This window comes from Ovis canadensis, chromosome 11 (assembly GCF_042477335.2).
Source record: "Ovis canadensis isolate MfBH-ARS-UI-01 breed Bighorn chromosome 11, ARS-UI_OviCan_v2, whole genome shotgun sequence".
NCBI lineage: Eukaryota > Metazoa > Chordata > Mammalia > Artiodactyla > Bovidae > Ovis > Ovis canadensis.
Window position 1 is genome coordinate 34,817,377 of NC_091255.1, and position 14,902 is coordinate 34,832,278.

The 14,902-nt window shown below is 45.9% G+C and overlaps 1 protein-coding gene across 2 annotated transcripts in view; it reads right to left on the reverse strand.

The window, feature by feature from the left end:
- ZFP3 (ZFP3 zinc finger protein) overlaps positions 1 to 14,902 on the reverse strand; it is a 100,105-nt gene that overhangs the window by 14,608 nt on the left and 70,595 nt on the right. The window contains exons 3-4 of one of the 2 annotated variants that reach the window (XR_011259823.1): positions 14,787 to 14,866; positions 13,211 to 13,340 (exon numbers count right to left, since the gene is read on the reverse strand). The gene's annotated coding sequence lies outside the window, so the exon portion shown is untranslated. The remainder of the gene's footprint in view (positions 1 to 13,210; positions 13,341 to 14,786; positions 14,867 to 14,902) is intronic. The other variant, XR_011259822.1, reaches the window with a different exon arrangement.

Here is a 14,902-nt window from a genome sequence, read left to right on the forward strand (position 1 = left end):
TGCAGGGGACCAACGTAAATCAATTCTCCAGCATAGCTGTAACTCTAGACTTTGGGAGGGGGTAACATGGGAATCTGATGTGTATGCCTCAGTCCAGAAACCACCCGCCTCCAAGCCTGCACAGCAGGAGGTGAATACCCGGCAAAACTGAAACTACCCCCCACTCTACCCCATGGAAAAACTGTCTTCCACAAAACCAGTCCCTGATGCCAAAATGGTTGGGGACTTCTGCATTAATCCATTCACTCATCCATCCATCCAATATGAAAAGAGTGACTGCAAGTGAAAGTGTTAGTTGCTCAGTTGTGTCTGACCCTTTGTGACCCCATGCTACCCCATGGACTATATAGCCCAACAGGCTCCTCTGTCCATGGGATTCTCCAGACAAGAATTCTGGAGTGGGCTGCCATTTCCTTCTCTCGATGATCATCCCAACCCAGGGATCAAACCCAGGTCTCTTGCACTGCAGGCAGATTCTTTACCATTTGAGCTACCAAGGAAGCCCCAGAGAGTGACTGCTACCCACCAAACTCTGTTTTAGGTACTGAGGATTCTCCAGTGAAAGAGACAATGTTCCTGCTCTCAAAAAGCTTACTGTCTAGCAGAGCAGACATAATAGATAACAAACAAATAAACTAAAAGGCGATTTCACCAGTGACAAGTACTTCTTTTAAAAAACAGCATGAGGGGCTTGCCTGGTGGCCCAGTGATAAAGAATCCATCTCCCAGTGCAGGAGGCACAGGTTCATCCCTGGTCCCAGAAGATCCCACAGGCCACGGAGCAACTAAGCCCCTGCACCCCAGCTACTGAGCCAGCGCTCTAGAGCTTGGGAACCACAACTACTGAGCCCAAGTGCCACAATTACTGGAACCTGTGGGCCCTAGAGCCCGTGCCCCACAACAAGAGAAGCCACTGAGATGAGAAGCCCGCTTGCGGCAACTAGAGAGCAGCCCCTGCTCGCCATAGCTAGAGACCCAGCATAGCCAAAAATAAATAAGCAAATAGAGAAAATAAATAAAATTTTATATTTAAAAAAAAACAAACAAGCAGAATGAGGACACAGTGGCTTCTCTTTCCAGGGATCTGCAGGCTAATCTGAGTGTGACTTTGAATCAAGCCTAAAAAGCTTGAAATACATTACGCAGGGCTAATACATTATGCAGCTGGGCCCTGGCCTGCTGGTGAGTAGATCGGGTCTCCCAAAGTCCCTCTATCAGGATGCAGCAGGTGTCCTGATGGAAGAGGGGGAGGCCCACCTACAGCTGCTGGGGAGCAGGGGGACAGGAGCACAGTGGCAACTGCGGTCTTTGCTTTCAGCCTATTGTGATGTGCTGCAGCTTAAGTGGGCCCAGTGAAACAGGTTTTCTGATGACATTATCCAGTTTACACTAAACGAACCCTCCAAGACTGGACACACGCCTTGCAAAGATGCGTAGATTGAAGATAAACCAATAAAACCAGTACACGCCCCAGACAAGGAAACAGCAGACCTGATGCCTCTCTTATTCCTGGTAGAAGTCCTTCTACGGCCATGTATGATATGAAAACAACGGTGAACTAGTCAGATCTGATAAAAATCTGGCAAATGGGCAACAGAACAGGAGACAGAGACTATCAAAAAGAATGTTTGAACTACATGTTTACATCCACACTAATTAATGCTTTTGACCCTGAGCTTATAGTCAGTTTTGAGAAAATAATAGCAGCAGTATGAGTAATTATAAGTACAGTAAGTAACTAGAATAATCAGTAGCATGTGCTCAAAAATATGTTGTTTAGCTTCCCCCCAGGGAAGCTCTGTTGTCAGTAGTAGAATCACCTAAATCTGAAAATCATTTGGTGAAAGCAAGTTTCTCTATGGATCCGGGACTACTCTTAATCCGTCAGGGCAATATCTGACCCAAAGTAGGTGCCCCGCACTCCAAAATATGTTCAAACATATTTGATGGTGGGCAATCAGTTTCCTGCCTATAAAATGGGGGTGATCACACCTGCCCTTCCCTGGGCCCCAGGTCAGGTGGCCAGATCAAATTCCACCTCCTTCCTGTCTCAGACTCTCTCCTCTTGCTCTCACCACAAATATCCAGCTCAGACCTCACTGCTGACCACCTGGGAGGCCTGCATCATCTCCTTGAGGATTCCCCCACCTCCCATCTTGCTTACCTCCATTTCACTCTGGCCCTGAATGACCCTTCCAACATGCCTAAAAGCTTGGGTGGCTCTCTGCTGCTGGTTGGACACAACCTACATTTCTCAGCCAGGTACACAGGGCCTTCAAGAACAGGATCCCAGCTTCGCCTCACCTCCTCTAGACACCCCATCCCATCTCACCAAGCACCCAACAGAAAAACTACTTATAGTTCTTTGCAGATATCTCCAAGGTCATCAGTCCCACTTGACACATCTCTCTGTTTATTTCTTCCAATTCTTTGGGTTGAATCTGAATAGAATCTCTTCCATCAAACCTTCCTTGACTCATCCCCTCCCAGATCTGGGAAGAAGACCAGCCCTCTTAGTGCCCTTATCACAGTGGCTGTTATTTCTGGTTTTGTTCTTTGATCTCCACTCCTCAAAGGGCTTCCCAGGTATCTCAGTGGGTAAAGAATCCACCTGCCAATACAGGAGATGCAAGAGACTAGGGTTCAATCCCTGTGTCAAGAAGATCCCCTGTAGGAGGGCATGGCAACCCACTCAAGTATTCTTGCCTAGAGAATCCCATGGACAGAGGAGTCTGGTGGGCTACAGTTCATGAGGTTGCAAAAAGCTGGATACGACTGAAGTGACTAAGTACGCACTCCTTGAAAGCAGGATGTAGGTCTACAACCAGAGTTTCAGTGAAGAGGCTTCAGTGAATATCTGCGGCAAGGATAGCTAGATAGAAGAACGAAACACTCAGTGTGGGGAGGGTGTTCAGATACTCATTTAAGATCTCAATCAAAAGCTCCTGCAGATTCCCCACAAGGAAGGACAAACCTTGTAGAAATCCATCCATCAGGGATGTCAATCACTCTACAAGGCTCCAAACCTTGCCTCTAGCCTTGGGTTTGGCCTCCATCTATCCCTGGACTGTGCTGTCTTCTACACGTACACCTGCTCTTTCTCTCTTTGTCATCAGATTGCAAACCTGTGCCCTGAGTGCTCTCTCGGCAGCAAGCGTCTGGATCTGCAGGCTTGGGGAAGGCACAAGTCTTGGTCTTTTGCCCTGAACACATACAGGAAGTGAGCCAGCCAGGCAGTCAGCCACAGCTATATTTAGATTTATGTCACCTGATGGGGTCACCCATTAATCAGGGGACAGTGGCAGCTGTGGCATTTCGGGAGTAAACTGACGTGGGTCCTTGGGCAGTGAGGAGGGGGCTAGATGTCTGAGCAGTGACCCCAGCTTCATTCAAGCAAGACACAGGGCAGAGATGAAAATGCATGGCTTATATGAAAGCTGGAAAGATGGAGGTCAGACCCAAGGGGGACAGGGACTTGAGGAAGAAATCAGTGCCTGGCTTGGGCATGGGAGGAGCCTGGAAGATCAGTAGGAAGAGTGCCTCAGCTGGTTGGGCCCCTTCCTGCCGGGTGAGCTGTGGCTGAGTGAGTGGCTCTCTGACAGGCAGTAAGCCCAGCCGTGGTCAGCAGAGAGAGCTGCGGTCACCAGACCCCATCCACAAGGGAGAAACAAGAAAGAAAAGACATGCAGGAATTTTTTTTTTCAAGCCCTAAAGGCACTCCTTGCCCCAGATTTGGTTTATTAAATGACTGCCCTGGGAGCCAGGGAATAGATCTTTAAATCATTATTGATCCAGTTGCTTTTCCTTCCTTTATCTCTAGAATACAACCCCATCCCTTTGGTGGAGCCATTACAAGAATCTCCTGGGACTTCCCTGGCGGTCCAGTGGTAAAGACTTTGTGCTCACAAAGCAGGCGGCCCAGGTTTGATCCCTGGTCAGGGAACAAGAACCCACATGTCGCAACTAAGACCCGGCACAGCCAAATTAGTTAGAAAAAAAAAAAAAAGAATCTCTTGCCCCGACTTTGCCCCTCTGGGCTATTTCTGGCCCTGCCCACAAGGGTTGACTCCTCAAGACCAAATTCTATCTGAAACAGCCCAGTGCTGCCCATCACTCCAGGGTCACCCACGTCCCTCATTCTGGCTTTCAAAGTCCTCCATGTTCTGACACTCAGCCTTCCCCCCAGACCTTTTTTTCCAATAGCGTTTCAAGGTATTGGTGACATAAAAGAAACAGCACATATTTAAAGTGTACACTTTGGAGAATTCCCTGATGATTCAGTGGTTAGGACTCAGCTCTTTCATTGCCAGAGCCCAGGTCCAATCCCCAGATGGGGAACTGATATCCCACGAGCCAGTGGCATGGCAAAAAAAACCAAAAGGTACAGTTTGGTAAGTTTTGATGTGTACAAAAATGTGTATCCCATGCACCAACAACACAGTCAATATAATGAACATATTTATCACCTCCCCCCAATTTTTGCATGTCCTTTAGTCATCCCTTCTTACCACTTCTCCCCCCATCCCCCACACACAACAACTCCTGATACACTTTCTGTCACTATAGATTAGCTTGCAGTTGGGGGTGGGGGAATGGTTATGCATAGATGGACTCATACAGTACACATCCCTTTTTGTCCAGAGTCTTTCACTCAGCACAATTATTCTGAGATTCATCCTTGTTGTGGCGTGGATCAACAAGGCACTTCTGTTTATTGCTCAGTTTAATATTTTCCATTGTATGAATACACTGCAAGTTGTTTATCCATTTGCCTGTGGATGAACATTTCAATTGCTCCCAGTTTTTGATTCCCAAATAAAGCATCTCTGAGTGCTTGTGTACAAATCTTCGCCTGGCCCTGTGCTTTCACTTCTCTTGGGTAAATAAATAGGGGATCCATGGTGGAAGTGGGTCTCATAACTTTTTCAAAAACTACCAAACTATTTTCCGTGAAGTGGTTGCTTCGTTTTAAGTTCCTACCAGAGTGTAAAAGATCACTCACATGCTCACAGAGACTTGAATGGTGAGTCTTTTCATTGTTGTCATTCTAAAAAGTGTGTAGATTGATATTTCAATTTGCATTCTCCTAACCACTAAATCGGAAAAGGCAATGGCACCCCACTCCAGTACTCTTGCCTGGAAAATCCCATGGACAGAGGAGCCTGGAAGGCTGCAGTCCATGGGGTCGCTGAGGGTCGGACACGACTGAGCAACTTCACTTTCACTTTTCACTTTCATGCATCGGAGAAGGAAATGGCAACCCACTCCAGTGTTCTTGCCTGGAGAATCTCAGGGAAGGGGGAGCCTGGTGGGCTGCTGTCTATGGGGTCGCACGGAGTTGGACACAACTGAAGCGACTTAGCACCAGCACCAACCACTAAATGGATTTCCCTAGTGGCTCAGCAGTAAAGAATCTGCCTGCAAAGCAGGAGATGCAGGTTTGATCCTTGGGTCAGGAAGATCTCCTGAAGTAGGAAATGGCAACCCACTCCAGTATTCTTGCCTGGAAAATTTCATGGACAGAGGACACTGGCGGGCTACAGTCCATGGAGTCGCAAGAGTTGGACATGATTTAGTGACTAAACAACAAAAACAACATCATGTTGGAGATGCTTTCAATGACTCAGCTGCAATTTGCAAGTCGCTTATATCTTCTTCGGTGAAATGTCCAAATATTTTCCCCATTTTTTAACTGGATTATTTGTTTCCTTAGTAAGTTTTCAGAGCTCAAGTCTTTATGAGATATATGATTGTCACATATTTTCCAGTCTCTGGCTTATCTTTTTATTCTCTTAATGGTGTCCTGCCTTCAATGAAGAGAAGTTTCTAATCTTGGCGAAGTCGAACTTATTGATTTTTTTTTTCTTTTAGGATAGTGCTTTTAATGTAGTATCTAAGAAACCTTGGGTAAATCTAAGGTCAGAGAGATTTTCTCCTGTGTTTTTGTCTAGGAGTTGTATAATATTGAATTCTCTGTTTAGTTCCATGGTTCATTTTGAGTGTTCTGGTTTCGCTTTGTCTATTTTGGTTTTCGGTTGTTTTGTTTGGTTTGCCTGTGGATGTCCCATGATTTCAGCACTATTTTTTTTTAAACACTATTCTTTCTTTCTGCACTGAATTGCCTTTGTACCTTTGTTGAAAATCAATTGACCATATATGTGTACATCTATTTCTGAACACTCTATTCTGTTCCATTGACCTATTTAAGGAATTGAAAAACAAGCCTTTCTTCAGGGAATCGCCTTTGCATCTTTGTTAAAAACCGACTGACCATATAAATACAAGTCTATTTCTTGACTCTATATTCTATTCCAAAGATCTATTTGTATATTTGATATATTTGTACTGATAATACATTTCTTTTTAAGTATTTCTTTATTTGGCTGCACTGGGTCTTTCTTGCAGCCATGTGGGACCTTTTCAGTTTCTGCATGTGGGATCTAGTTCCCTGACCAGGGATCAAACTCATGTCCCCTGCACTAGGAGCTCAGAGTCTTGGCCACTGGACTATCAGGGAAGCCCAACACATTGCTTTTATTATTTGAGCTTTATAACAAGTCTTGAATCAGGTATTATTAAGTCCTCCAACTTTGTTCTTCTTCCATGTTATGTTGGCCATTATCCATCTTTGCATTTCCATCTCAATTTTAGAATCAGCTTGTTCCATCAAAAAAGCCCACTGAGATTTTGAATGGAATTGTGTTGATTCTGTAGATCAACTTATAGAGAAGGGACATTTACTAGTACTGAGTCTTTTGACCCATGAATATAATATAGGTCTCTAATTGGGATTTCTTTTCATTTATCTGTAGTCTTCAGTGTGCAAGTCCTACATGTCCTTGTCAGATGTCTCCCCGAGTAGTTAATATTTTATGGTATTTTGGAATATCTGATTAATCAGGTATTTTCAACATCTGATTAATCGTTGCTGTTACATAATTTAGTTTTCTATTGTATCCGGCAACATTATTAAACTCATTAATTTTAGTCTTTGTTTTGTCTTTCTATAGAATTCTAGATTAATGGGTGGCTTGTTTGTTTTTTTACTTTTAGTGCTTTTAAAATGTTTCTCCCCTTTCTTCTAGGTCACCCTGATTTCAATAAGGAGATTAATGAAATACGTGTTTCTCTAGCTGTAATGTGCCCTTTCTTTCTATGGCTGGTTTTAGATTTTCTCTTTATTGATAGTTTAAATTTTGATGTACTTTGGTGTCACTTTCTTCACATTTCTTGTGTTTTGGTTCTTTGAGTTTCTTGGATATGTGGGTTTATATTTTTATCAAATTGGAAAAAAAAAGTCTCTACTTAACATGCTCTTGTCCACTAATTCCATCATCTCTGTCATTTCTGGGTCTGTTTGATTGACTGATGTTTCTCTCCATTATGAAGTGTAGCTTCCTGATTCATCAAATGCTTGGAAATTTTTCATCAAGAGATGTTATTTATTTTCCATTATGGTTCATTATAGCATATTGAATACAGTCCCTTGCGCTATATAGTAAGACTTTGCTTTTTATCTGTTGATTTACAGTGGTGTGTTAATTTCTGATGTACAGCAAAGTGATTCAGTTACACAGTTACACAATAATATTGAATTATTATTCTCCAAAATCCTTGCTACCACCTGCTGTATTGTATATTTATTTGTGTTATGTTTCCTGTCGTGACTGTTCCCTATCTAGAAAATAAACTGTAGGAGAGCAGGACATATGTTTTGTGCACTTCTGTATCCCTCAAGCATAGAGAACAGAGCACATGACAAGAGCTTATTAAACATATTTTGGAGGAGAAAAGGGTTGATCTTGTTGTTTTAAATTAATTAATTTATTTGGCTGCGTCGGTCTTTGTTGCAGCATGAGCAAACTAGTTCCTTGACCAGGGATTAAATCTGGGTGCCCAGCATTGGGAGCACAGAGTCTTTAACCACTGGACCATCAGGGAAGCCCTAACCAATGAATGTGAAGTGAAAAAAGAAAAAAAAAATAGCAGTATGTGGTCAGGAGGGTTGGAGAAGATGCGGATCTTTCCCTGTCTGGGTTCTCAGCTCTCCAGACAGTATCCTCTTTCCACTGCTCCTCCTCCAGCCCAGACGGTAGAAATTCCCATGGTTTTTACGCTAGGAGAGCAGGCTGGGTTGGGCTCTGCCAGGCTCCTCTGTCAGTGTGCTGTTCAGACGCTCAGTCCTGTCCGACTCTTTGTGACCCCATGGACTGCAGCACTCCAGGCTTCCCTGTCCTTTACCATCTCCTGGAGCTTGCTCAGACTCAAGTGCATTGAGTCAGTGACGCCATCCAACCATCTCGTACTCTGTCGTCCCCTTCTTCTGTCGTCCCCTTCTTCTGTCTTCCATCTTTCCCAGCATCAGGGTCTTTTCTAATGAGTCTGTTAAGAGTCTTAGGCTGGTTTGACAATTAGCCAGTGTGGTGGAGAGGGGCGCCATCTGGTGGTAGCGGGAGAATATCTGCAGACTTTCAGAGGAGACTTTCTGAGGATCCCAGGAAAAGGGTGAATGGAGGCAGAAGCGGGGTTTAGCCCCACCAGCCAGGCTTCAGCTTTCTGAGGATCTCTTCAGTTCAGCGGGAGCTGAAGTGGTTCCTTCCCTCATTCAGCTTTGGAGAATGCCAGGGCAGCAATCACAGGCAGCATTCTCCCTGCAGTGGTCACAGGGACTCACACTGTTCCATGTCCACAGGCAGGAATTCCCTCCATCTCAGAATTCTTCCTTCAGGGGTAATCTTGTCCTTCTCATTTCTGGAATGTTCACATTTCTCCATTCAGGCCTGGGCCTCAAGGCCTCTCTGACGTGGAGAACACCCTGGCGGCACCTGGTCTGAAAGGTCCAGCCTTGGTCAGATTGCCTGGATGGCCCGAGTACCACTACCCTGCAGCTTTGCCTTCACCCCAACACTGTGGATCTCCTGCGCATGATGGCGCTCAGTCTCGCCTTGCTTTGTGGCTTCCCCTTCCTGCTGCCCCTGAAGCAAAGCCTTAGCTCTTTCACATCAGAGTTGCACTGCAAAATTCATCAGTGTCCCAAGTAACAAATTAATAGTTGAAGCTCCAGTAGCTTTCAGAAATATGCGGACTTTTTCTCCCCCTACTCCTGAGGTCCCTCCTTCCTCAGAAGTTCCACTGACTTGCTCTTCTTCATCTTCCTTCTCAATTTATTATTTACTTGGCTGCACCGGGTCTTAGCTGTCTCACGTAGAATCTTCCATCCTGGTTTTGGCATGTGGGATCTTTAGTTGTGGTATGTGGGCTCTAGTTCCCTGACCAGGGATTGAACCCAGGCCCTCTGCATTGCGAGCAGTCTTAGTGAAGGGACTACCAGACAAGTCCCCCAGTCTGCTCTTCTTTTTAATTCCTTCTCCTCAGCCCTGCTACTTCTCATAGAGAAAAAAAAAAAAGTTTCAGTGGGAAACTACACGTTATGTAAACTCTAGAGGTCATCCCTCTGAGTTTTCTGTTCCCAGTTCTCTGTAAAGTGTAGAGATAATTGATAGCAAGACAGAAATGATTCTTATCTACAGTTATGGAAATTCAGTCCTATCCTGTAGAGGCTGGCTTTCTTCCCACCCATCCTCTTGGTGGAAAAACCAGTTTGGCTCATGTCTGCACATTTATTTCAATACTCTTGATCTATAAATTTGTCTGTTCTTTGGATTTTCTTTTAAACCTACTCTAACATCTACCTGGTTGGCTCATTAATTAGTAGGATAAAAAACTTTAACAGGTGCTCATTTTTATATCTGCATGAGATTCATGATTTTTATCTTTCTTTTTTTTTTTTTTTTGTAATTTTATTTATTTTTGGCCGTGCTGAGTCTTCATCGCTGGGTGGGCTTTTCTCTAGTTGCTGTGAGCAGGGGCCACTCTGTAGTTGCGGTGTGAAGGCTTCTCATTGCAGTGGCTTCTCTTGTTGCAGAGCACGGGCCCTAGGGTGCTTGCGCTTCAGTAGTTTTGGCTTCCAGGGCTCTAGAACACAAGCTCAGTAGTTGTGGTGCACAGGCTTAGTTGCTTCAAGGCATGTAGGATCCTCCTGGACAAGGGATCAAATCTGTGTCCCCTTGTATTGGCAGGCAGATTCTTTACCACTGAGCCACCAGGGAAGCCCGTGACTTTATCTTTCACGAAAATTATCTTTGGGGACATTCCTGGTGTGGTCCAGGGGTTAAGAATCTGTTTTCCAATGGAGAGGATGCAGGTTTGACCCCTGGTCAGGGAACTGAGAGCCCAAGTGCCGCTAAGCCACTGAGTCCATGTGCCAAAGTTTCTGAAGCTCATGGGCTCTGGAGCCCACTTGCCACAACTAGAGAGCCCTACGGCTGCATGATGCAACTCAGATCCCACTGGGACTGACGCCCGAGGCAGCCTAATTAATTTTGTAAAGAGACTACCAAGACCAGATTAAAAGAGTGCAGGCCTCACACACACCCTGATCCATATCAGCAAACCCACCCTAGAACCACTGCTGTAAAACTCTTCACCAGATCTTCCCTGGTTGGGACACACAGGTTTTCAGGCCACCAGCTGTCTCTGTCCACCTTTGCCTGGCAAAGCAATAAAGCCATTCTTTTCTACTTCATGTAGGAATCTGTCCGAGATTCAGCTCAGCACTGGTGCATAGAGGCTGAGTTTTGGGCATCAAATTCACATTTAACTGGGACGGAGTTCCACTTCGGGATGACTAGAAAGGTCTGGAGAGGGATGCTGGTGATGGTTACACAACAGTGTAAATGTACTTAATGTCACTGAACTCTACACTTAAAAATGGTAAAAATGGTAAATTTCATGTTATGTATATTTGGTCGAAAAAAAAAAGAAAAAAGAGTGGCTCATTTGAATTCTTTCTTGGGTGGGTTCCTGTGAGTAAAGTTGAAATCGGACAAGATTTCACAGCTTCTCAGAGACTAATCCTCTGTGTATGTGTGATTTTTAAAAATAAACCTTCCTCCTTCCACCAAATCCCCTCAGTTCTCAACCAAACAGCAAACAACTGTGACCCACCATTTAGAAGTTTCGATGGAACAGAATGGAAATTTAAAAAAATAAAAAAAGAAGGAGCTGGCAGTGTGTGGGGGGAAAATTAGCCTGATGGCGTGGCACTAGTTCTGAAAGGATTGTCTGGGTAAGCTGATGACCTTGAAACCATCTCTGAACTGGCTTAGACAGGCATAGGAAGGTTTGGTAGGATTCAGGAGATGCTGGGGGAGTACTAGTTTCCTGTTGGTAGCTGTGCCTAATTGCCACAAATGCAGGGGCTTAAGACAGCACAGACCTACTCTCCTACAGTTGTGGGCATCAGGTGTCCCAAATAGGTTGGCAGGCCTGGCTCCTTCTGCAGGCTTTCCGGGAGAACCTGTTTCCCTGCCTTTCCTCACTCCCAGGGGCTGCCGACTTTCCTCGGCTCATGACCCCTCTTCCATCACTCCAGCCTCTTGCTTCCATGGTCACGGCTCCTACCCTGACTCTGACCTTCCTGCCTCCCTCTTGGAAGAGCCTTTCCGTCCAAGACCTGCCACCTTGTTTCAGGACGTCAGCGTCCTAGTTCAGTGGAGTCACTTGAGCTGCATTGGGAAGTGTGAAGTGAAAGTCGCTCAGTCGTATCTGACTCTTTGTGACCCCTTGGACTATACAGTCTACGGAATTCTCCAGGCCAGAATACTGGAGAGGGTAGCCTTTCCCTTTTCCAGGGCATCTTCCCAACCCAGGGATTGAACCCAGGCCTCCTGCACTGCCGGTGGATTCTTTTCCAGCTGAGCCACAAGGGACAAGGGGAGCCACAAGGGAAGTGTTGGGAAGGACCTCACTCAAATCTGAGTTTGCCAAGTTGAGTGCGTTTCCCACTGTGCCAGGTTGCCCAACTGCACCCTATGTTCAAGATGGCGAACCCCATTAAGCTTCGGGCCCTCCCTTCAGTGGCCACTCCTTCCAAGGTGCCGGCTGCCACCACAAGGGTTGCTTCCACACCGAGAGCTTCCACCCATCGGTTTTGATTCTGTTTTGACGTCACACAATACAAGTGGAAACTTCTTCCCTGTGTCAGCAGTTGTGCAATCAGAAGTCAGAAACCACAGCCTCTGGGTATGTTATTTCTGTCCACATGACTCCATATACCCCTGTCCTCAGCTGTTGTTCACAGCAGGAATTAGTGAACACTGGTGAAGGGGCACAAAGTATAAGACCTTCATGTTATAGGTGTCTGAGCCACCTTAGGGAGAAGAAACAACACAGCAGAAGCTGTGTGTTACCTGGCAGGATGTTAACCAGGACACTGAATCGTGAAGGGTAAGGAATGGATTAGACTCCTTTCTGAGTCTTCTCTAGTCTGATGGTCACCGGTTTTACGGCTTTAAGCGGTGAACGTCTTATTTGCCCAGCCTTACCTCCAAGGTCTTGTCTATTCTGACCAAAATAAGAACTGTTGCTTTTTTCCCCCTTTCTTTCAGTTTAAGATAGTTTGATACTTTTAACCATAGGGTGATAAAGTTGTCCAGCCTGACGTCTGCTCAGAATCCTGAGGAGGAGAGGAAAGTTCCACAGATGACCACCAGAGGGCGCCTTGATCCCTGCAGGGACCTCTCCTGCAAGAAGCACTTCAGATGTGCTAGAAGGCCAAACAGACCACCCCAACTTCCTGTCCTCCTCCTGTGGCGGGAAGACAGAGGCGGGGCCAGGGAAAGTGTGGGTGGCAAGGAAGTGGGCAGGTCCAAACTACCTGATGGGGGCTCTCAACTTTGCTGTCAGACTCCCTCTGCCAACACAGTCACTCGCCACCAGACACACAACCATCTGCTGCTGCCCAAACACTCTGGGTTGGTCTCTCCACATTCTCTCCCCTTTGTGAGCTCCTACACATCCTTCAAGGCCCAATTCATTGCCCTCTCAACCCTCTCAGTTTTTGCTCCTATGGCACTAGTATCCATTGGTTTCAATGGTAATTACTTATGTGCCCTTCTGCCCTGAAGAACAGGGGTTCTCCAAAGGAGACTTGCTCAGCTCAGAGCAGAGACCTGGCACAAAGCAAAGGATATTGAACCTCGCCAGAATTATATTGTTTCCAGCTTCCTTCTGTACCTTGAGAGGCTTTCCTGAAGGCAGGCACTGTGTTTAACTCTTCTCTGGCCCTCAAACCACCAGCATGCGACCTGGCAAAGCAGGCCCTCAAGGTTGCTAGAATGAAGTTGCCTCCTTTGGGTATGTAACTCACTTATTTTCCCTGTAGATGACTTGGCTTCTTTTTTCGGTTGACATGTATCCATTAGGCATTTTCAGTTGTGCTCAGGTCTGTGCTGAGGTCCAGGGTTGAGGAGGGTAGTTGAGGAGGTATCCTGTCCCAGCTGCAGAGAGCAGACAATAATGGAAGAGAGATTCAGGGCACAATCTCTGAAGCACCTTCTTGTTTATCAAACTCTTCTATTTTACAAACAAGGACACTGAGGCCCAGGGAGGCTAAGGGTTCATGTAGGAAGTTGTCAGCAGACGGAGTCCAGCATTTGGACCTCCTGACACCCCTGCTTGGATGTGCTGTGCCAAGTGCATTGTGGGAAGCAGTGGGTTGACCAAGTTCAATGCATCTCAGCTCAACATGGCCATCCCAAAGGCTTAGCAAAATCATTTATGGCATGAGTCAATGAGACACAAACCAAGGAGTCACCAAGGAGTAGCAGAAGATAAGTTCTACCCACCGAAGCATTTATTCACTGCTTGAAAGATCATTTGCCATTTGCTCTTAGAGAAGTTTTTGAGCAGCTAAGTTTTGGATCAACCTTAATAAGAAAGAACCTAGACTTTTGTAAATGGACAGACCTGGGTTGAAGGTCTTTCCTGGGCTGTGCAGAGCTGATTCCTGATGTAACCACCCGGAACCTCGATATTCTTATGTGTAAAATGGAGACAATAATCTTCCAAATAAGTGAAGATAAGGTGAGATAAGAGTACCGATTTTGGGTCCTGATTCCCAGAAGGGGGATACTCCCTCAATTCAGTTCAGTTCAGTCACTCATTCATGTCCGACTCTTTGCAACCCCATGGACTGCAGCACGCCAGGCCTCCCTGTCCATCACCAACTCCGAGTTTACTCAAACTCATGTCCATTGAGTCAGTGATGTCATTCAGCCATCTCATCCTCTGTCGTCCCCTTCTCCTCCCGCCTTCAATCTTTCCCAGCATCAGAGTCTTATGAGTCAGTTCTTTGCAGCAGGTGGCCAAAGCATTAGCACCTACTTTGGGATACTCCATAGTGGAATTTATCACTTCTGTGGTGAGCTGACAATTATGTGCGCCCCCTTCCAGCTCCCAGTCCAGTAACTCCCATCAGTTACTTCAAATTGGCCCCGGTGAGGATATTTATGTCATGGCAATAAGCAAACACTACAAATTTCAGGAATCTTTTTGTCTCCCGAGAGCCTGTTAACTGTTTACCAGACATCCCAGGGTATTGTCATTATGGTTGAAAGTAATCAGAACTTTTTCACCCCAGGCAGACACAATGCATACCAGTTTGGCTATTTTTACTGACGTGACCACTCAGTCAGAACAGTCAATTCCACAGAATGGTTGGCTGGCTTCCCCACCCGCGGCCCCCATTTCGGAGGCAGTGGTGTTGTGGGAAAGGTGATTCAGCCCAGTGGTCACTCGGACCCACTTCTTGATGCAGTGTGTCACACACCCTCAGAAACACAAGCAAAAGCTGGGTCAGAGTGCCAGGGCCCCCCGTGGGCTTATGAGAGCTGTCTTCCTTGGGGAACAGCCTTCATATTAATACGTGTGAACTGGTTTCTTACCCACGTCTGTCTCTGAGTCTGGGGGGTTGTCAGGTTCCCTCAGCTTTTCTGGCGTTCCAGGGTGCTCAGAGCAGGCTCATCTGTGGGGAACGCCACAGAATGGTTAGCTGACTTCC